Here is a 21,812-nt window from a genome sequence, read left to right as displayed (position 1 = left end):
ATCCAATATCTATATAAACCTCTAATTTAATATTAAGTGTTCGTGTGTGTGTGTGTGTGTGTGTGTGTGTGTGTGTGTGTATTGATAGTGTAGCACTTAGAAACAGCAACAGGAAGCTCTCAGGGTATGAAGAATTTGATGGGTTACATCTGGGAGAGAAATAGTCACCACCAAAGTGTTGGAGTCAGTCTCCAATTCTAGTTCTGGTCCTGGCATTGGTTAGCAATGTGGCCGTCTAGACTCAGTGTGAAAAAATGAAGCCACTAAAAGAACCTAGCCTATAGGGTTTTGTTTTAGTTTCTGGTTTTTTGTTGTTGTTGTTGTTTTGTTTTTGTTTTTTGGTGGATTAAATAAGAAAATGCAGAAGTGACTGACCTAGTAAATGTCCAGTTAAGAAATGTTAACAATTATTTTCTCTGATCCTTTTTACTATTTATAAATAGTAATGCAGTACAATGACAATAATAATAGTTACCTCTTAAGTGTTACTTTGAGAGATAAATAAGATAATGTGCATGAAACAGTACCTGGTACTAGTTGCTTCCCAAACTCATCTACCAAAGTTTTTACCCATAAAATTAGACCAAAAGTTGAGAGAGTTTCAAGGATGATTCATTACTAGATTTGAGATTTTTTTTCTTTTTCTTTTATGTATGTATGTATGTATGTATGTATGTATGTATGTATGTATGTATATATGTATGTATGTATGTATTTATTTTTGAGTGAGACTATTTCCCTTCTAGATTACTTAAGTCTCACATATTTCTTTCTGATCTGGATGATGACTTAAATTTGTGACTCTACTAGATTAAGAAGATAAAATATTGCACTGATATGAGTCAAATAGAAACAAATTATTTTCAAGGCGGTTAAAAAACTGAAGTTAAAACTCTGTTCAACCTCAGGGAACTGAAAGAAATAAAATGGTTGTGCTTAAAATGCTATTTTCAACTCTTTCATTACTCTACCCCTAGCAACTGAAAAAGTTTGTTTTCCCTAAAATGCTATCTAATAGCTCTTTTGGGGAGAAATTTCTGTGGAAGATTTGAAGGAAGCTGTGACTAACTTTTTATTAGGGACAGAATACTGATTCAATTTCAGGCGTTATGTTAACTTATCTTTCCAATATTACTGGGATTTAATAATAGAATTGCTGTATTTTGCAACAGGCACTAAAGAGAACAAAGACCAGCTACTGACATATAACTAAAAAGGTTTTACTCAGAGGAAAGGGATTAGACTTGGCAGTTTGGCCTCGATGCTGCAATTTCCAAGGACACCCTAGAGTTAAATGCTTCCTGAAATTAGAGGCACTTGCCTGGACAGAAGTCTGCATAAATTCAAACCAACTTTCATGTTTTTGTGTAAGAAAAGGAAAACCTCTCATTTAAAGTTATCTATTATTATATATTCTCAAAATGTTCTAGTTCCTTGCAAGGCTGATTTTATGGAATATCAGTGATATGAGGGGTACTGGGAAATAAGTTCCTGTATAACTATAAATAAATAACTGTTTGTATGATTAACTAGCCTTATGACCTAGAATTATACCAGTTCTTTTGGGTCTTATTTCAATTTAAAAGCCAGGAATTTCAGGACAGAACCCTATGTCTTTCTGTCAATCCAGCACAACCCTGTTTCCTTCTATCACCATAACTTTGGGAATCAAATCATTATTTCCACTTCCAAGTACATATCCTAAAACTCTCTACACATGCAGAAAAAATGTACAAAATGTTCACTATAGCATTGTTAACCAGCAAGTAAGTATTGTTTTTCTAGAATAAAGGAAGTTGCATATTTTTTTCTAATTCTGTTCATGATCACTTCTCATTTCTTACTCTTGGAGAAGTCTCCAATGGAGTTTAACTGTAAGGCAGTTAAGAAAAACTGGCTCATTTCAGGGAAGCATGACATCACAGATGCTTGTCTTTTCTTTGGCCATCTGTAAGAAATAGTACAAAGGCATTTGCCTAAGCTATTGGGAAAGAAGATAAAGAATCAAATTATCAGGGAGAAACTATTAGTCTTCATTTTCTTGTTTGCAACCCGCAAATACAAATTGTTAAATATGCCTGTTCCCTAATCCTCATTAGGAAACCTCGAAGACTAACAGGAAAGAAAAAAACATGGGGATTATGAGAAAACACCGCCACTAAAAAATAACACAAAGTCAGGATTCTTCCTACTCACTCAGACTATCTTATATGTTTAGAGTTGGTTAAATTTGAAATTTTCCATTAAATAATATTATTCCTAGTTAATTGTAGATGGATGCCACATATACAATCCAAACTCTATATTTTTGTTTAGAATTTTCTTTTTGTTGGACTTGAAGATAAAAATTTTTAAATGGAATTACCAGTATATGAAACCATTTTACAGTCAATGGATCCTGAGGGCTTGTTAACTGGTCTATTTGTCTAAGAATAAAAATTATTATTTTAAAAAAATCTAATGGCATTGTTGTGCACCCCTCTCTATTACTTGAAAGTTCTATTTTAAGGCCCAGAGACATGGGATTACAGGTCAGTGATAGGCAGTGGTTTTGAAGTATACCAAATGCACTAAACAAATCAGTTAGGTATCCAGGAGGAGCTGACATTGAATGCAAGTTTCTAATAATTAGAGCCTGAATTACAGTCAGAACCACCCATTGGGAATTGAATAATAGACCTGCTTGTTAAAATATCCAATTTTAGAAACATTTCACTACATTTTGAAGCATTTTAAGTCTTTAAACCATTTACATTTAAAAATTTTCATTTGTTTCCTCCTCTTCAGGCATCCATTCTAAATGCCTCTAGTTTTTACCTGCTAGTTTCTCATACCCTTCAATACTTGACCATTCTTTTTTATCCATTCTTTTGTGGTTTCTAAGGATATTGGCCTATTTTGCTGTGCCTTGGATATGCTGGCACAATACTGCCTCAAGGCCTTTGCCTTTGCCCTCTCCCCCTAGAGCAATCTTCCCACAGAGAGCCATAGAGTTCATTCCTTTTTACTAAGGAGGCTTTCTTTAATCACTCTTTCAAAACTGCATCTTCCCTCTCACTACTTCCATGTTCTATTCCGATTCTCCACGTCATGCAATATAGTGTATATTTTATTGATTGTTTCTCTGTCTACATGGGCTAGAATGTAAGTTCTGTGAGGTCAGGTGGTGTGTCCGCTTTGTTCACGCTTTGTCCTTAGTGCTGAGAACAGTGGCTGGCATATAGATGTCCAACAAAAATACTTATTGAAGGAATCACAGCAGAATCTGTTGCAAACCACAGCTCTAAGTAGAAATGACTTGTATTTAATTTAATTCTCATTCAGAAGGATTCTTATTGTCATAACTTTTTTTGATATTCCTATTTTAGAGTAAGAGAAAAGAAACTTTAGGTTTATCCCTTACCCTTTCAATAATAAACTTCTAGGTCATGATAGTTTGGGCAGTTAAATAAATGTATGAAGCACCCAATATAAGGCATTAGGGAGTTCAGGAGTCTGTGATAAGTAGGAGAGTTCATATACAACCCTAAAGTCATTCAGATTTGAAAATGAAATTTAAAACATAGGCCTATCTGAAGAAAACCTGGTTTCAAAGGCTCACTTTGGCAGTTTGCAGCCAATTAGACATTTCCTAAGTCACATTCTTCTTTCTACCTCTTTTCAACTATATACACACTTGGGCATGTGCCTGACTCCACATCAGACAGAAATACTCAACTGACCAAATCTAATTACATTTGCTTTCCAGCTAAATTGTATATCACCTTCCCCTCTTGTGAGAGATATAGCCCCTTGGGTCTTCTGCATCTGATTATTGCAAACTTAATTGATTGTGACATTTCCTTAACACAGTTAACTAAAACTAATTATACATATTGAATAAAAGTTTCCTATAAAATGAATTATTCTATTTAGCTTAAGCATTCTTAATTGTTAGAATGAATTGCTGAGGAGGATTGCAGAATTACTTTTTCTTGGGATGTTTAGCAATATGTGTGTGTATGTGTATGTGTGATTGTGTGTGTGTGTGTGTGTGTGTGTGTATTTTTTCAACCAATATGAAATGATGGATGGTAATACCACAGAAACTAAAAAAATTTAAAAAATTGATTAAATATCCAAGTTTAAGATACCAAAACATCCTCCTAAGATGATAGATAGAAATCACAAAATTGGTTACGTAAATCTCTTCCTTTTAAGATGTCAAATTAGGTCTGTTAAGCTGGTCATATATATTAAGGAAGCTAAAATAAATTTTTAAATTTGGCAATTATTGTTTTATTTGTAGTATAACTTTTCTTTCACTTAATTAGTGCATATTGTATTTCTCACTCTTTAATTCAGATGGTCTATTTTGTTTAATTTATTCATCTAATTAAATCTAAATTCTAGCAGAAATTTGGGGGCAGAGGGAGGTTTGGCTACTACTATTTCAGTTGGTCCAAAACCAAGCTGATTCATTGTGGTCCAGGACTTCTCATAGGGCCATTTCCAGTGTTCCCTATTTGTTTGATTGTGTATAAACATGCTCTATGTAAAATGAAGACTAGCATTCATTAATGGTTTAGAGTTGAATAATATATGAGAAGCCGTTTTCATCAATGATTCAAATTCGCATGGCTTTCACACTGTTAAAGCAGGTTGGACTTCTTGCTTTGCATTGTTAAGGAAGACACACAGTTGCTTTATCCTCCTGCTCTGTATACTGACTACACTAGAGAGACCAGGAGGCAGGGAAACACCCATCTTATTCTTCCTCTTTGATTTGGAAGCATTACTGAGATGCCAAAGTTTGGGCTCCATCCAGGTCAAGACACTGCCTTTCTTTATGCACTGCCTGGTTTTATTTACAGCAGCTCTGTTTGCTTTCTATAGTGGCCCATGCTGTGTGTAGAAGCATTTTTATTTTGCCTGGATGAGAGGAGGAGGAAGGATACTCCTGATTGGATTTTGGACTTGTGGTCTGACATTGTTCCTGTTGTCCCAGGCTTTCTGGGTGTCTAGCATTTGTTTAAATTCTGGAAAGGTGCCAAAGTCCTAGTTCCAGATAACTGGTTACCTTATGCCAGGTATGCACTGTATTATTACATTTCTAAGATATCTTAGACCTTTCTGGAATTTAAAATATTACTCTCAAACATCTAAATCTTCTTAAAAGTCTTAAAAGGAATAACTAGTTGAAGGGAGAGGATGACAACATTTTTGGTACTAGTCAAAAGCTCTTCCTGCCAACAAAACAGAGCTTCTAAATTTAGAGGCTAATTCTCTGAGCTCCATTAATTATTAAAAATATTAATAGTAATATAATTTAGTTTCTTATATAGTCAGTTATGTGCTAAGCCTATCTACCTATATTATTCAAGTCTAGAGACAATGTTTCTGTAGATAAACTGTGTGAATAATAGTTTTTTGGTGTAAACTATAAAAAAGCTATACTTTTTGTTGAAAAAACACCCCACAAATGGCTGTTTATTTTGCCTCTTTTCATTGGTAAAAAAATTACGATTTCTATCTGACAATTCCAAATTGGGTCCTAACGTCTATTATTTAGGATTTCATTAAAAATGATACTATTAAATGTGTAAAGGGAATATTGGCTGGATATTTATATGCCTTTCTCACAGCTAGTTATACGGCTATTTCAAATCCTTGATGCTTCAATGACTCAAAGGCAAATTTGTTTTTAATTTTTTGCCTTGTGTAACACACAACTATTAGTCCAGGAGCCAAATGTAATTGAATTACTAGGTATAAGTGACTGGAAAGTAACTGAGCCTGATGTTTTAATAATGAGATTATATTAGTGGAAAATAGTGACTAAGAACTTTAAGAATATATTATAATAAGGGGTGATTATGTTAATTAAAATTAAATACTACTGTTATCTGTGACATATATAATTTGAAAATAAAAATGGATACTTCTAATATCTTGCACATTTTCATAAAAAAAGAAAAGAAGAAACAAATGGTCTAACATTTATTTTGATTCTCTCCCCAGTTGCCTAAAAATACATAAATCAGCTTTGGTCATGACAATCGAGACATATCTATCATTGCAGGAAGAATAAAATCTTACAGAATATCAAGAGTAAGGAAGAAATATGGGCCTTTAAAAATGATCTTACATCTTTTCTAGTTTTTCTTACTCAGAGTTATCAATGATGAAGATAAAAAAAAGTCAACAGCCATATATTAGCTTAATATAACTATGTGTATCTCTTTTCAAAATTTTTAAGAAAACAAGATCCTCTGACTTTAGAAGAATACATAAAATACTTTAAAAATTTTTTAAAGTCAGATTTATTGAAGTATAATTTACACACAGTAAAATTCACCCTTTCAAGATGTACAGTTTGATGAGTTTTGACAAAGGTATCCAATTGTGTAATGACCACTACAGTTAATATATCGAATATTTTCATTACCCCCCAAATTCCCTTGCAGTCTGTCCCCTCCTCCAAGTCCCAGTCCTTTACAGTCATCGATTGATTTCTGTCTCAATAGTTTTGCCTTTTCCAGAAGGTCATGTAAATAGAATCATACAGCATGTAGCATTTTCTGTCTGTTTCTTTCTCTTAGTGTTATCCTAGTTCACTCCTTTTCATTGCCTAGTGGTAGTTTATTGTATGGATTGAGCACAATTTCTTTTTCCATTTCTCTGTTGGTGGCTGTTTGGATTGTTTTCAGATTTTGGTGCTTATGAATGAAGCTGTTAAAAACATTCATGCTCAGGTCTTTGTGTGAACATATATTTTTGTTTCCTAGGTAAATACCTACAAGTAGGGTAGGTGAATTGTTAAGCATTTATTTAAGAAATTGCCTGTTTCCTATTTCCCAACATGGCTATAACTGACAAAGGCATCTAAGATGCTAAAATAACTATACCAAAATGTATGCAGATGAAGGAACCTGATTCTCATTCAGCACAGATTTATTTTTATTTTGTATCTAGTTTTAACAGGTTTGGTTAGCAGATTTGTAAAAGCTCACAGTGGATTAGAAACAGTAAACTAGAGGGCCTTAGGGATAGGCTGTTACCAATTGGGAGCAGCCTAAAATGATATTCACTAATATAACTATAATTATTGATTAAAAAAAGGCAGGAATTTACATGGCTGAAATTCTTCTATCTGATAAGTCCTATCTGACAAGTTCCAAAACATTTCTGCAAATTAGAATCATCTGAGAATATTTTAAAAGTTTCAGAGCCCAGGCTGTACCTCAAATAAATAAATCACAAATCTAGAGTAGAACACAGAACATCAAGTGTTTTTTGAAGCTCCTTAGATGATTAGTGTGTAGGCCAGTTTGGAACCCCATGCTAGGAGTATAACATAATGAAGTGGAAAGAGCATGGACTTAGAGATGGGAAACCTGGGATGGCCTGCATGGCTCTGGGCAAGCTTCTGCCTTCATGGCTTCAGTGGTGTCTTCTCTATAATCTGAGGTTCCAGGTAGGTGAACTCCAAGATGATTCTGCATTAAAATTAGATGCTTCTAGACATAATTAGACCGATGATAGTCAGGCTTATGAGACTACATTTCCCAAGAAATGGCTCTATGCTGAATGGTTTGTTTCAGGCATCTCTAGAAAAATATTTTGTTCACACGATGACATTTTTGTTCTGTGTATTTAGATAGTTATAACTGTTTTCTCTTAAATGATATCGCTGTATGTTTCCAAAAACAGTTCAAGCAAATGGAGCAGTTTTTTGATTAGTGAAGGTGACATTTTTTGATAAGCCTGATTAAAAAAAACATTCAGCACTTTTCAAAAAGAATTCTTTGTATAGCAGTTGTGAAACTTAGTTATTTAGTTGGTCAAAAGACCTAAGGTATTGGGGTTATATTTTCAAAATATTGCTCCATTTGCCAAATGTATAGGAAGTTTGGTCCCTCTGAGGATGTTCAAAGCTGAGCAGATTCCACATGGGCCACAATGTTTTGTATGTGCTCATCTCAGTGCACCAATATACATATGTCAGTGCCGCTGTTACTGACTGGGTTGAGAGAGAATTTGATATTGAAGACCTATAGGTGTCATTTCATAAAATACTTAATTCCATATATTTTAATATAAAAATAAATGGGAAAGAGAAAAGAAAAAGAGGCCCGTGAGAACTACATATCAGATAACTTACACCTGAGGAAATTGAAATTTAAAAATAATTTAACATTTCCAAACAATTTTAAGAGAGCATATGACTTCCTTACCAATGCACATATGCTGCTTATTAAATTTGTTTATAGCAGTACTGTCCAACAGAACTTTCTGTGATAGAAGTGTTCTATATCTGTGCTGTCCAATATAGTAGCCAGTAACTACATGTGTCTATTGAGCACTTGAAATGTGGCTAGTATAACTGAGGAACTGAAGTTTTAATTTCATTTAATTATAATTCATATCTAAATTTAAATAGCCAATGTAGCAAACAGCAACCATATTGACAGCACAGGTCTACAGATGTTAAGCCACTGAATATGATCTTTATTTTCTTTCAATATCCTAATCAGGTTTTCTCAATTTTCATAAGTAGATTTCAACCTAAAATCTTTTGATCCTATAAAATAAGATTTGAAATGCTGTTTACACATTACTGTCTAAATCACTGAGAGATCAGAGTTGTATAATTGTTAAGTCGGGTAAAAGGAATATTACAAAGTTCAGAAGGTCCTTCTGAAAACTCTTTTAGTATTCTTCATATTGGGATGGAACCTTGGAAATTACCTTATAGCAAACCAAACACAAAGTTGCTAGTTAGTGGCAGAATTGGTATAGCATCAGTTCTTTAACAAACATCAATTCTTAAAAAAATAAAAAATAAAAACAAAAATTTAGAATCATGCATGTTTTGCTTATTCATCTGAAACTTAAAAGTTTGAAAAGTTTAGTTTTACAGAATGTTTTCTTCAGTGTTTTACTATTTGTAAGCAAAATGTCATAATTATTTTGCAAGTTTTGCTACAAATGTGTGAATGTTAGTCAGAAACTGAGGGCTTCCAAAACGTAGGAAAAGGGCAGCTAGTCCGAGAATCATTACTGGCAGGAAGCCCAGATTACTGTTCTGCTTCTTCCACTGTTAGCCTGATGGGGTATTACAGATAAAGAGCGCCTCCTAGTCAGTGCTCTTAGGATATAAAAATAAAGCTTCCTGTCATAGTGTTTTCCTAAATAGAACATATATTTTAATGTACTTTTTCCAGAGTTGGATTTTTGCTGAAAACATGCACAGTTCAGCTTCCTAGGCTTAACTATACTAAAAAAAAAAAAAAAAAAAAAAAAAAAAAAAAAAAAAAAAAGAAAGAAAGAAAATAAAAGTAAAAAAGAAAGAAAAAAAGAAAAAAAGAAAACCTTTAAAGATTTCCAGTTATAGAACTCCATGGAACGTTACTATTTTTGTCTACAAGATTAAAGCAGTCCTAAGTAGTTTCCTAACACCACCGTGGAGTGCCCTCTAGCAAGTGTTTTCTACTTGCCAGCTGAGCAAATAATAATCACCTCAACATCTGTCTACCCACCCACCACCTATCCTACCTTCTTCTTTGATAAAATGACAACATATTCAGAAGTGGACAAGCTACTCTTTTCATTCTCCCTGAAGGGGATAAGGAGTGTCTCTCCTGTTAATGTGAGAAGCTAAGGGCTCATTCTCTGAGCTGAGTTTTTTTTTTCAGGAAAAAAAAAAAAATCTTGCGAACTGGGAAAATCTAGGAGTCTTTTTATGAAAAATAGCACAGAAGCCTACGTGACGGGAGTTGGGTGGACAGAGCAGTGACCGGCTGCCCTTTCAGGTTCTGAGTGCAATGCCCTGCTGTGTGACTCCACAGGACTCATGCCTACCAGGGGCCTAGACTGCATGGGGATGAAAGGGTGCCTCTATCTCCAGTTTCATAGAGCCATTTTTCCTACGTCTTATTGGAGTAAGAATACGACTGAGACATTTGAGTTTTCAGAAGGGGAGCAGGTCAAGTTTTAAGGTTTATGTGCTTCTGGAAGTAAGTGCTGGGGCATCACAAAGGCCAAATCTCCTATTTTGTGGCTGATGAGAGAGTACAATCACTTCCCTCCTGGCTCTCCTAAAGGCCTGTGCTGTACAGAATGGAGAGCACTGCTGTGAGCAATCACCCACTGTCACAAGGAGACCCTTGTCACAAGGGATTGCAAATTTCTCACATGATTTAGTATTAATACATGAATATTGGTAATTCTGAAACTGTTTAAATTTAAAATCATATAAATATATATGTGTTCTTAAGCTATATATTGGAAGGGATGGGGTAAGACTAGAATTTTCTTTTTTGCTCTCTTTTTCTGTCACTAGACAACGGTATGTGTGGCTTCTTGTGCTACCTGTGCTGTTGACACATTACAGAAAACTACTGACAGATACAATGCTCTAGGTGTGAGACATTTACCTGGACGCAGACCTTCTAGGATGGCTTCAGTGACTTATTCAGACAAGAACTCAGCCATTTTAGAACAATGTGTCATGCACCAAATCTGGAAAGAAAAAAAGATTAGTGTGATTCACTAAATATGGTCAGATTTTTATTTTTTAATTTATAGAGGAAGCATTAAGACTACATCCTATGCATGTTTTTTGAGGGAATGAAATCATCTGACCTCCATCAGGGACATATTTTTCCTTATGCAGTGTTAGGCTGCACTAAACGGCTCTGTCATGAGATCGTATCCTCTTCCTACTTACTGTCAATATCTTCCCCTACACCGTCATCCATACACACCAGAGAAGGAGAAAAAGAATATTTTGGGGTAAAACAGTACAATTTTATTCTAAGACACTTCTGTAACATAATTATTAAATATTATAAATTATATATTTACTTGCGAATCTACAGTTAAAACTTTAATAAATGATTATTTTTCATATAAAGCTTAGACAAGTGTTATTGAACCATAATTTTTAAATATAATTTTAAAAGATCTTTTCCTGTTTTTATATTTCACAGATGTAATATATGCATATGATATAAATGTCAAGTTACAGATGAGTGTAATAAAAAAGTATATGTCTCCTAGCCCTCTCTAATTGTCTCTCTGGATCCATTTCCCAGAAATACTTAACACTAATAGTTTCTTATGTATCCCTCTAGGACTTTAAAAAGTGTATTTACATGTATATAAATATGTGTATACACATCTTTTTCATTTTATACATATTATTCTACTCTTTGCTTTTTTTTAAACATAATACTATGGCTAGCAGAACTTTTTGTGTCAGTATATGTAAATCTACTTAATTTGTTTTTGATGACTATATACAGTATTATATTCATTGCACTAATACATGATAACTTATTTAACCAGTCCACCATTAATGGACCTTAATGGGGTTTTTTTTGTTTGTTTCTCTTTTTGACTGCTTAAAAAAAATGCTTCAAGGATCACATTTATACATATGCATTTATGTACTTATATGAATATATCAGTAGAATAAGTTCCAAACATAATTATTGAAGCAAATTGTTTGTATACTCTAAATTTTTGAAAGATACTTGTAAAACGTCATTTATAAAAGTTACAACAATTCATGATACCAAAAATCTGGCTTTTATCAAATCTTATTTCCTGTTGGATAAGTATGTATTTGTTTTGATTTTCATTTCTTTAGTTATGAATGAAAATGAGCTTCTTTTTGCTTATTTTATGTAGTTATTCTACTTGTTTACCCAGTCATGGCCTTTGCTCATTTTTTAGTTTTGTTGTTCATTGTTTCCCTTTTACAGAGCTCATGTTATCATATTAAGGTAACTGGCATTTTACATGTAATGTTTGGTAAATAGCTTTCCCAAGTTGCTGTTTAACTTTTTTTTTAATGGTGTTTTTCACTATACATACATATATATATATATATATATATATATATATATATGTAAATAAATTTGGCTATATATATAAAACCAAATTCACCAATGTTTGTTCATTTTGGATTTAGGTCTTTTAAAAGAATTTTTTTAAGCTGAATAGTTAATCAGCAAGATTATATGTAGATTATTTTTTTAAAACAACATACATCAACTTTCCTAAAGCATTATTGTATAAAAGAATTTTGGCATTAGAAGGATCTATTTTTATCCCTATTTTTTGGTGAATTTTTGTTATAGCACAAGAAGTTTCCCACAGATGATTTCTCCTGTAAAATATCACTATGGTGTGAATTCAGTGGATTCTTGTAAGGCTTTAACGTACTTTGGGTGGCGGGGCAGATTAGAGATAGGGTCAGATTTATCAGTGTCATTCTCCAGAGAGTTAACAACAATTGTTTAAGATCTAAAATCTAGACTTGGTCAGAAGGAAAGTAATAGAATTTCCAAGACAAACTGAAAGTCAGAAGTATAAAAGTAATAGAGGTTCACTATTGGACATTCTGAAAGCACATTAAAAAAGAAAAAAAGAAAAAAAGTACTTTTGATCTTAGCCTTGATCTTAATAATCCTCAAAAGCTTTTAAGATTTGTTACATATTTTTCCTAGTCTTTGTTATCTGTTCTACAAATATGGAGGCATTTAAAAATATATCAGTGATTTTACTCACAAATTAGTGCTAATATACCTAAATTATTTTTATTAGAATATTAATGATCCAAGTAATACCTTAATGGCACCTTGAAAAGAATCTACCAAATACATACACACACACTGGATCACACTCATGATTTATCTTTCATACATTGCTTTAGTCACTTGTGATTACCTTTTCTTGTCATTATATATTTTAAATATATTATATATTAAATATATTTTTATATAAATATATTATGGCTATATAATGTTCTCTCATATGGTTTAACCTAATAGGAATTTAAAAGAATAGGAATAGATTTGAGTTTCTCTCAAAAATCCATTCTGCTAACTTAGTAGATCAAATGCCAGAGCACATTTAAGAAATCATTATGTAGCAGTCACATCAGATTCTTTTTCATTCCTGATAAAGTGGCAGCAATTAATTGTGTGAAGGTTAAGGGCTGGGTAAAATGTGTTTTATATGAAGTGACATCATTTGATCGGAAAGAGAGATTATTAAAGCTGCGTTAATGGAACATTCTTGTTTTAGTGGCATATCACATAGATTTAGAAAGTTGTAAAATGCATTTGAATTGGATAACGAGAAGACTTTGGGTCCAAAAGTAAAGTACATGTGATGCTAAAACTGTAAATGTATGAAGGTTACTAGAAGAAATGCTGTGACACTGTTTTTGATTTATTTAGAAAAATACCCGGTGCAAATTATATTCAGCCACAGTCAAAAATATTAGGGCTTAGTGAGACCTATAGGGCTCTAAAGGGTCATAGAGGATTATTGATATTTTATGATTTATTATAACTAAGGAACACTGCCTGCTATATGAAAGATATCTCTTCGACACTCCTTTCCCTTGATTTTAGCTTAACCAGTAACTTACAAATTAGGCGATATACTGCTAGTGCTGCCTGCATATCTAAAGTTCTAAATCCAAGCAGCTGGTGAAATTCTGTCTCAGTGCTGGTGACACACTTCTCCTCTCAAATATGATCACAAGAAACCCAGACTGACTCACCTCAATTTTTTGAGCAACATCAGTGAGCCCCTGTCAAAACAACAGTTGGCTGAGTCCAACTGGCAGCTGTCAGAGAATCTACATACACTGGGGAAAATCATTCAGACACTAAATCATTTGTGAAACCATTGTCTTAAAATAAGTTACCACTTGCTTGCAGATTGACTGGTTAGTAACTATATCCAACTACAATTTTATAAACCATTGCTTGTAAATAAGTGTTTATATTAAAAGCTAAAAGAGTAGTATGTAATTGGAGTAGGAATGCTGAACAATTCATGACTGTAGGAAATGACTTGTTCAAGTCACAAGAGAAATTTATTTTTATACTGTCAACAGAAAAAGGTAAAAATGGAAAATTTTAGTTGTTATAGGAAAAAAATAGAGATATAGAACCTTAAGTTTTAAATAATGGGCTGTCAGTTTTATTTATTTCCCAACTAAAGAAGGCATTTCTAGAATTCTTCATTGTTGTACTTAAAGGTAATATGACAGGCAAATGTTATAATTAAAATGGAAATCTTGTTTTTTCCATGAGGGAAAGAGAACTTGATTTCAAATTATAACTTTAAATAATTCTCAAATAGTTACTTGGCTTTAAAAAGCAGGCAGCCTAGTGTAGAGCAGTGTAGGCTGGCCACTAAGAAAACAGGAATCAGAATTTCTGTGTTTAAATCTTGACTCCACCAGTTACTACATTTGGATGAGCTACTTATCTCGTATCTCAATCTACAAAGTGAGGATAGAGCAGTGACTATTTTATAGAGGTGTGAGGATTAAATAAAACATGTTTAAAGGCTGAATGTTGTGTTTGGTACACTATATGTGCTGTTAGTTTTATTTTAAATATTTATTTAAAAAAAAACTTCTAAGTAATCATTCGAACAAGGCACAGGTCATGCATTTAAATCACCTGGGGATATTGTTGAAATGCAGATTCTTATTCCATGGGTCGAGGTCAAGTCTGAGATTCTGCATTTTTAACAAGCCCCTCGGTGATGTTCATGATGCTGGTCTGTGGACCTTGGTACCTGAGGTAATTGTGGATGGTCGTTCCTAATTTGTGATACAGCGGTTCTCAATAGAGGAAATGGAAGAAGGGGCAGGAAGGAGAGTGCAGACAATATGTATAGATTTAAAATGCTCCCCAGCTGATTGTAATATGTTTGCCTTGCTTGTTCTTTAACACTTCAAGAAACACTGACTTGCTATTTTAACCATTAATTTTTTTTTCTTTTCTCTTTTTTTTTACTCTTTCCTCTACTTGCCCCTTGCCATTACAGTTTTAGACTAAAAAAATGATGCTAATACTTAGTTCTCCAATTAGTAAAACTAAAGCATCAATTTTAAGTCACTGTATTAGAACAGGATAATATATTTAAATGAGATTAGAAAAAATGGTTTTTAACATTTCTCTTGTAAAATACGGGGATCTGAAAATATTTACCATTTCCAATAGCTTTAGCAGAAAACAAAACAAAACAAAACAACAAACAGGCAAGCAAGCGACTTGTGGAACATTTAGTAATAGACTACAAGGATGCATGCGATGTGGTCCATGCTATCAAAGGAGTTATAAACCCACAGGCAGGGAAAAGATGTGGTGGTCATCATGGGAGTGGCCGGAGTCAAACAGTGTGACCACATTAGACATTCCCCTCGTCTGAAAGGTGGACAGAAGAGTTGTTTTTAAATGGCTTCCCATCCTAGTGGCATTGAGATGATTAAAGAGACCCATATCTAAATATGTACTTAGCTTGACCAACATCGCTCTAGGACAAAGATCATTTTTCTACCTGTGTGTGTCCTCAGGGCTTAATATCACTCAGATCTATAGGATGCATTTCGTTCTTCATTTTCCAAAGCAGAAAAGAGGAGGTTGGATTAATAAAAATAGGAAATATCAAAAGAAAACTTAGAGAGCAAATTAGTAATTATACTCTTTGTCTACAAATATGTGATTCTCCAATATTCTTACACTGAAGTTAACCATTCAAAGTGTTTCAACCCATTACTCTAAGTCTTTAGCATCATTTAGTAAAGAATGAAGCAGCTTATATGTTTATACAATAAACATAAAATCACATAATTATTGATTCAAACTACGTAATTATCAATTCTATGATTTAAAATGTTAAAGACATCTAGAATTGGAATCTGGCGCAATCAGGTTATGAAAAATAAGGCACCCCCATTTCTTACTCATTTTCAAAACTTGTAAATGTTAGAAAGTTAAGCGTGAGACTAGCAACTCAATTTAAAGTATTCTTCAGTATAAGAAACTCTAACAATAACTGGCAGACTCTAGACATTTATTTCTACTTAAGACATTTAAACGATGTGTTTATTTTAAGAACTAAACAAACAAAATGAAAACAAACTCTTCTAAATTGTGCTATAAGAATAATGTAAAATAATGGAGTCATAAAGTGTTTACAGTATGTAGCGAATTTTTTGTTAGTAAAATATTTTGGAAGACAATTTCGGTTTTCACATTTAAAGGAATTTTTTCCCTGTGACCATCTGCTATGAAGGGAGAATAATCAAAATAAAATAGCATAACTTTTTAATGTTAATAAAAGCGGAGCTAAAAGCATGATACATGTCATTCCCATGTCTGTTCTAGATATATACTGTTTTCTATTTCCAGTCGTCAAATTTATCATTAAAGTAACCACTAACTAATGATACATCTGGCAAATTCATAGCTCTTTAGAGTTTTGTTGTTGTTGTTGTGATTGAAACATTACATTTTAGTGCTTTAATAGGATAATGGCACTCACTTGCCAAATCAATTCAATATTACCTTAAGTCCCTATAGATACACTTTGATTTAAGATGGTTTTACATAGTAAGCTGTTGAAAGTTGATTTGGAGTAAAAAAAAAATCATTTCATTAATAAAATAGAAAATTTAAAGCGATACCTAAATTTACAGTGTGAATGCAACAAAATTTATTTTTGCTTGGAGTTTTAGTATTTGTTTTAATAAGCACCTTTATGAAAAGAAACGAATCATGTAATCCAATGACTTTAAGCAATTTTGAAAGAGAACTCTTAGGACTATTTTGAAGAAAAATAATAGCACTTTCCAATGGTGATGGGTTTAAATGACGATTGTCCAGTGTGCCAGAGAACATAGGAGAAACGAATTCCTAATCTGGCCTTGGATACTCTGTCATATTTTGTTGCTCAGGCTCTCTATTTGTTTATTGCCACAGCATATCTTCAAGACGGCGTTTTAATCTTTGCACTTGGATTTACTTCAAACTTCTAAATAGATTCTTAATTTTCTAGCCTACTTGGGAGATTCTTTGGCATTCCCCAGTCATGACTGAGTGGGGAAGAGGATTAAGTAAACTAATGAGCACGTAGTGAGGCTGAGCGCCTGTGTGGGGCAGCCCACACATGCAAGTGTGAGGGAATCAATCTTGGTCCCTGTAACAAATTTGAAAGCAAAATACAGCAACTCTCAGGTAACTGCTTGAAAATGGTACTGTGACAGCACAGAGGCATGCATCATGCATTTAAATTATGAGTTGCAAACTCCTCAGCTGAGTGTTCTACCTGGCCTGTGAGTCAGCAGCAGACTAAATTTTCTTTCGTTATTTTCTCTCTAGCATAGGGCAAATAGTCATAGTAACAACAACAACGACAGTATAAACAGCAGCAGCAAAACAAAACAAAAATCCCAAAATTACATACGCACATACCAAATAGGAAACTTGAACAATCTATAATTCTGTCCATTTTTGAATATTGAACTAGGGTTCAAGAGTGATAGGAAAGATTTAAGCTCAGAGCTCTTGGCATGCAGAGCATTGCTGAAGCAACAGTGACTGAAAGACACTTTCTAAATCTCAAAGATGAGTCTTCTTTGGCATCAATGGACCCAGTGGAAGAAAATCAATTTTCTTCTGAGTTGCGTGATGGAGCAGTTGATTCCATTTAAAAGTAAAGAAGAGCCAAACCAGAAATCAAGGCCTCATGATGGCATAAAGACTAATGGAGTCAGAAAAAAAAAAAAAGGAGACAGAGTAGACAACATACCTGACACTAATAATCATGAGGCTTTAACAATTGTTGAGACCTAGCAACTTGGGGCCACTCCCTAAGACACAGGCCAGGTTACAGGACCTGCCAGTCATAATTTTGGTCATAGACACTTGAAGTCAGTCCTGGAAAACTTACTGAGTTTCCAGAGCAGATAATTTACCAGGAGAGTTATTTTGACATTTTTCAAAATGCCAAACATAGACTAAAAAGGCAATTAATTTAGACTTTTTTTTTTTTTTTTAATATCTAAGCAATAAGTAGAAAACAAAAGAAATCAAAGAATTTTAGCACTGGAGGGAAACTTATGGGCAGGGCCTTAAAGTTCAGAGTTGTGAAATAATTCCTAATTGCACACAGCTAGTTAAGTGACAGTCTCCATTCCTTGACCCCTACACTGTCTGCCAGGAAGAGTAGTGGAATCCCCACATAAGGAGGAGTCATCCGCCTGAGGCCACACTACAGCTAGGGAAACACTCCAGGAGACAAGGGAAGCAGGCAGTTTCCTTTTTAGAGAAAACTTATAAGGGGGTTACAGCTTATGCCAAGGGGAATAAATGCCTGGGAATCCAAGTCCCTCAGGTGGTTACTGCCAAGAGAAGCATATTGAGGATAAGGCACCTTCAGAAGGAGACACAACACAGAACAGCAGGGTGCCAGATATTTCCCCCCCCTCACTATTACTTTCTCTTCCCCAAATAGCACTAGAATAAATGTAGCCAAGTCCCAAAAATGATCCCAGGGGAAAGTGAACATCCATCCAGACTTTTGCCAAAAAGAGGGGGCTCCTGAGGGCCAGTAGTGTGTTTTGAAAATTAATGAGGCCGTCAGCAAACCAAGATTTGGTAAAGAAGCCCCAGATGGATTCAAGAGCCAGGTTCTAATGGCTGCTCAAAGATAATGGAGCAGGGGACACTTTAGGAAAGACTTGCAAAGGTCTTCCGGAGATCTTAGCAGGCTGGCACGCACTGTGGAGACACTGGAAGTTTAAGAGGTTTGGAGAATCGGGTACTAGATAGAGAGGTGGAGTGGATAGAAGGAGCGGGAAAGAGCTTCTAAAATCCTGACTCAGTTACAAATTAGGCACTGGACAAGGCCGTGGGGATCAAGGTGTGGAGACGCCAGGGCTTTTCCCTTCCCCACTTTGATGAATCAAAGGGCACCTAAGACACCTGAAGGTGGGAGAGTTTGCCCCTGGTGCGGGTGACATCTGGTGCCAAAGATCCATCATTATGGTTTTGCAGGGAAGGGGAGGGGTGATGAGCAGAGCAGGGGCAGAGAGGGAGTGTGGAGACACTTGTAACTTCGCCCGAGAAGCAGTACAACTTTGAAATGGACGCCGGGTACAGTCACACTGGCTATCCACTAAGGTCACGGTTAAAAGACCAGAGTTAGCTAAAAGCCTCGGAAGGAAAGTTTACTTGGTCTCATCCATTTCTGCAAATTTCTTGCTTGTACTTGAAAAAGTCTGGTTAAATTGAAATGAAATTTTGTGGGGCACGCGGCAAACAAGCTCAAATTGTATCTTTCCAGCCCAGAGACCCTCACCTGATTTGGGATAGGGAGGCCAACTCCGGGTGGGCGCCAACCCCAACTGAGCTCACTCTCTCGGTGGTCCTCCGGAGCCTCCCAACACAGTGCCCGCAGTTAGGACAACTTGACATGAAACTGACGACCCCCGCCCCGCAGCCCCCAAGCCCGGCCGGCAGTTCTCATCCACTCACCCGCGCCCGGGGCGCTGCACCCACGTTGGGCCACGAGCTGGCGGCGCTGGTGCCTGGCTTCCGTGCCCCGCCTCGGCGTCCCGGCCGTGAGCCCTCACTGGGGTCAGTCGGGCTGCTCCCCACAGATCGAGGCCTCGAGCCGGGTAGAGCTGCTAGCAGTGCGCCCGCCCAGGCACTCTGTCCCGCACTGCCTGGAGCGCTGACAGGCGCTGGAATCAGCCGCAAAGAGTCAGCTCCGAATTTATAGGGTGGGGCGTTGCTGCAACGTGGGTTCCAGGGGCGAGGCTCTGTTTTGCATTCCCTCCTCCGCCCCGCCCTGGGAGACCCTCTTGGCCCAACCTCCTTCCTCTCCAGATGCTGACGGAAGTGGGATAATGCCACATAACCCCCACCTCTCCCCACTCCCCGCAAGAGTCACCTATCAGATCTGCGCCCACCTGGTTCTGAACGTCGTGTTGGGGAATGGTGGAGAAATGGTAGAGAGCTGGCGGTAAAGAAACAGCCCTTCTTGTGGAGATTAATGTTCCTCCACTTTTCTTTTCTTTTTTCTTTTTTAACTTGGAACATTTTAAGGATGAATTAGGGAACTTTCTGTTTCCTGAAAGTTAAACTTTGACATTACTGTGGTGGATCACAGATTCATCTCCTAGATTCATTTCATGGTTACAGGGTGAAAGGGTGGAATTCTTTCCTTCTGTTAGACATGCTATCAGAATTGTATTTTTTAAAAACTATATAATAATAGAAATAGTTAAAAATAAATTATGATCAAATATTTAAGAAATAATTAATATATATTCTTTAGAAACTCTTTCAAGAAACAAAAGAGGAAGTATCATTCCGAGCTCATGTTATTAGGGCAATAGTACCCTGATACCCAAACCAGATAAGATATCAGGAGAAAAGAAAACTACAGACAAATATTTATTATTAATATAGGTAAAAATCATCACCAAAATATTAGAAAATTAAATTCAGTAACATATAAAAAGGATTATACACTGTGACCAAATGAAATTTATCTTAATACAAGACTAGTTTACTAAAAATCAATTTCTATACCATTTCAATAGAACAAAAGACAAAAACCACAGGGTCATCTTAATAAAGCAGAATTTTTTTTTTTTTTTTTTTACAAAATCCAACACCATTTCATGATTAATCACTCAACAAACTAGGGCTAGAAATGAACTGCTTCAAACTGTAGTCTGTCTATGAAAAACTCACTAACATCATACTTAATAGTGAAAGACAATGTTTCTACATCTAAGATCAGGAACATGACAAAGATGTCAGCTCTCCACACTTCTATTCCATATTGTACTAGAGGTTCTAGCCAGGACAATTGGAAAAGAAAAATAAATACAAGTCATTCAGATTAGAAAGGAAGTAAATTATTTCTATATGCAGATGACAGGATCTTGTATTTAGAAAATCCGAAAGAACTAACTAAAAAGCTATCAGAACTAATAAACAAGTTTAGCAAAGCTTTAGAATATAAGATCAATATACAAAATCAGTTGTATTTCTATAAGCAGAAATAAACAATCTGAAACTGAAATTAAGAAAAAAAATCTGTGTTTACCATAGATCAAAACAATAAAATACTTAGAAATAAATTTAACAAAAAGGGTGGAAAACTTATACTTTGAAAACTAGAAAATATGATTGAAAGACATTAAATTAGACCTAAGTAAGTTGAATAACATTCCATATTCATGAATTGTAAGAATTAACATTATTAAAATAGTGATAATCTCCAAATGTTATACAGATTAAATACAATCCCTATCAAAATCCCAATAAACTATTTTTGAAGACATTAACAAGTCGATTCTATTTATATGGAAGTGTGGGGAACCCGAAATAGTCAAAACAATCCTGAAAAGACAAAATTGGGAGACTCGCACTTCCTGATTGCAAATTTTACTCGAAAGCTATAAATTTCCAAGACAGTGTGTTATTGGCACAAAGATAAACATATAGTTCAGTGGAATAGAATTGAGTCCAGGAATTAAGCCAGTATATTACTGTTAACTGAATTTTGACAAAAGTACCAAGACAATTCAATGGGAATGAATAATCCTTTCCACAAATGGTACTGAACTGGATAGACACATGCAAAAGAATGAAGTCGGACCCCTTACAATACCATATACTAAAACTAACTCAAAATGATCATAGATCTAAAAGTAAAATTATATATAAAAACTAACTCAAAACGATCATAGATCTAAAAGTAAAATTATAAAAAAATAGAAATAAGAGTAAATATTTGTGACCCTGGATTATGTGGTCTCTTAGATATGACACCAAAAGCTTAAGTAACACAAAGAAAATAGATAAATTGGATTTCATCAGTATTAAAAACTTCTGTGCTTTGAAGGACAACATCAAGAAAATTAAAAGACAACTCACAGAATTGTAGAAAATATTTGCAAATTATATATTTTAAGGACTTATAGCCAGAATATA

The 21,812-nt window shown here is 34.8% G+C and overlaps 1 protein-coding gene across 2 annotated transcripts in view; it reads right to left on the bottom strand.

The window, feature by feature from the left end:
• AGTR1 (angiotensin II receptor type 1) overlaps positions 1-19,562 on the bottom strand; it is a 43,985-nt gene extending 24,423 nt beyond the window's left edge. Inside the window, exons 1-2 of one of the 2 annotated variants that reach the window (XM_016150087.2) lie at positions 19,338-19,562; positions 10,419-10,503 (exon numbers count right to left, since the gene is read on the bottom strand). The gene's annotated coding sequence lies outside the window, so the exon portion shown is untranslated. Of the gene's footprint in view, positions 1-10,418; positions 10,504-19,161; positions 19,290-19,337 lie in introns of those variants that run through there. The other variant, XM_016150088.2, reaches the window with a different exon arrangement.
• Between the last annotated feature and the right edge of the window lie 2,250 nt (positions 19,563-21,812).

Source organism: Rousettus aegyptiacus, unplaced genomic scaffold (genome assembly GCF_014176215.1).
Source record: "Rousettus aegyptiacus isolate mRouAeg1 unplaced genomic scaffold, mRouAeg1.p scaffold_m13_p_4, whole genome shotgun sequence".
NCBI lineage: Eukaryota > Metazoa > Chordata > Mammalia > Chiroptera > Pteropodidae > Rousettus > Rousettus aegyptiacus.
Note: the sequence above shows the minus strand (reverse complement) of the source record. Positions and strands in the feature narration are given on the sequence as shown.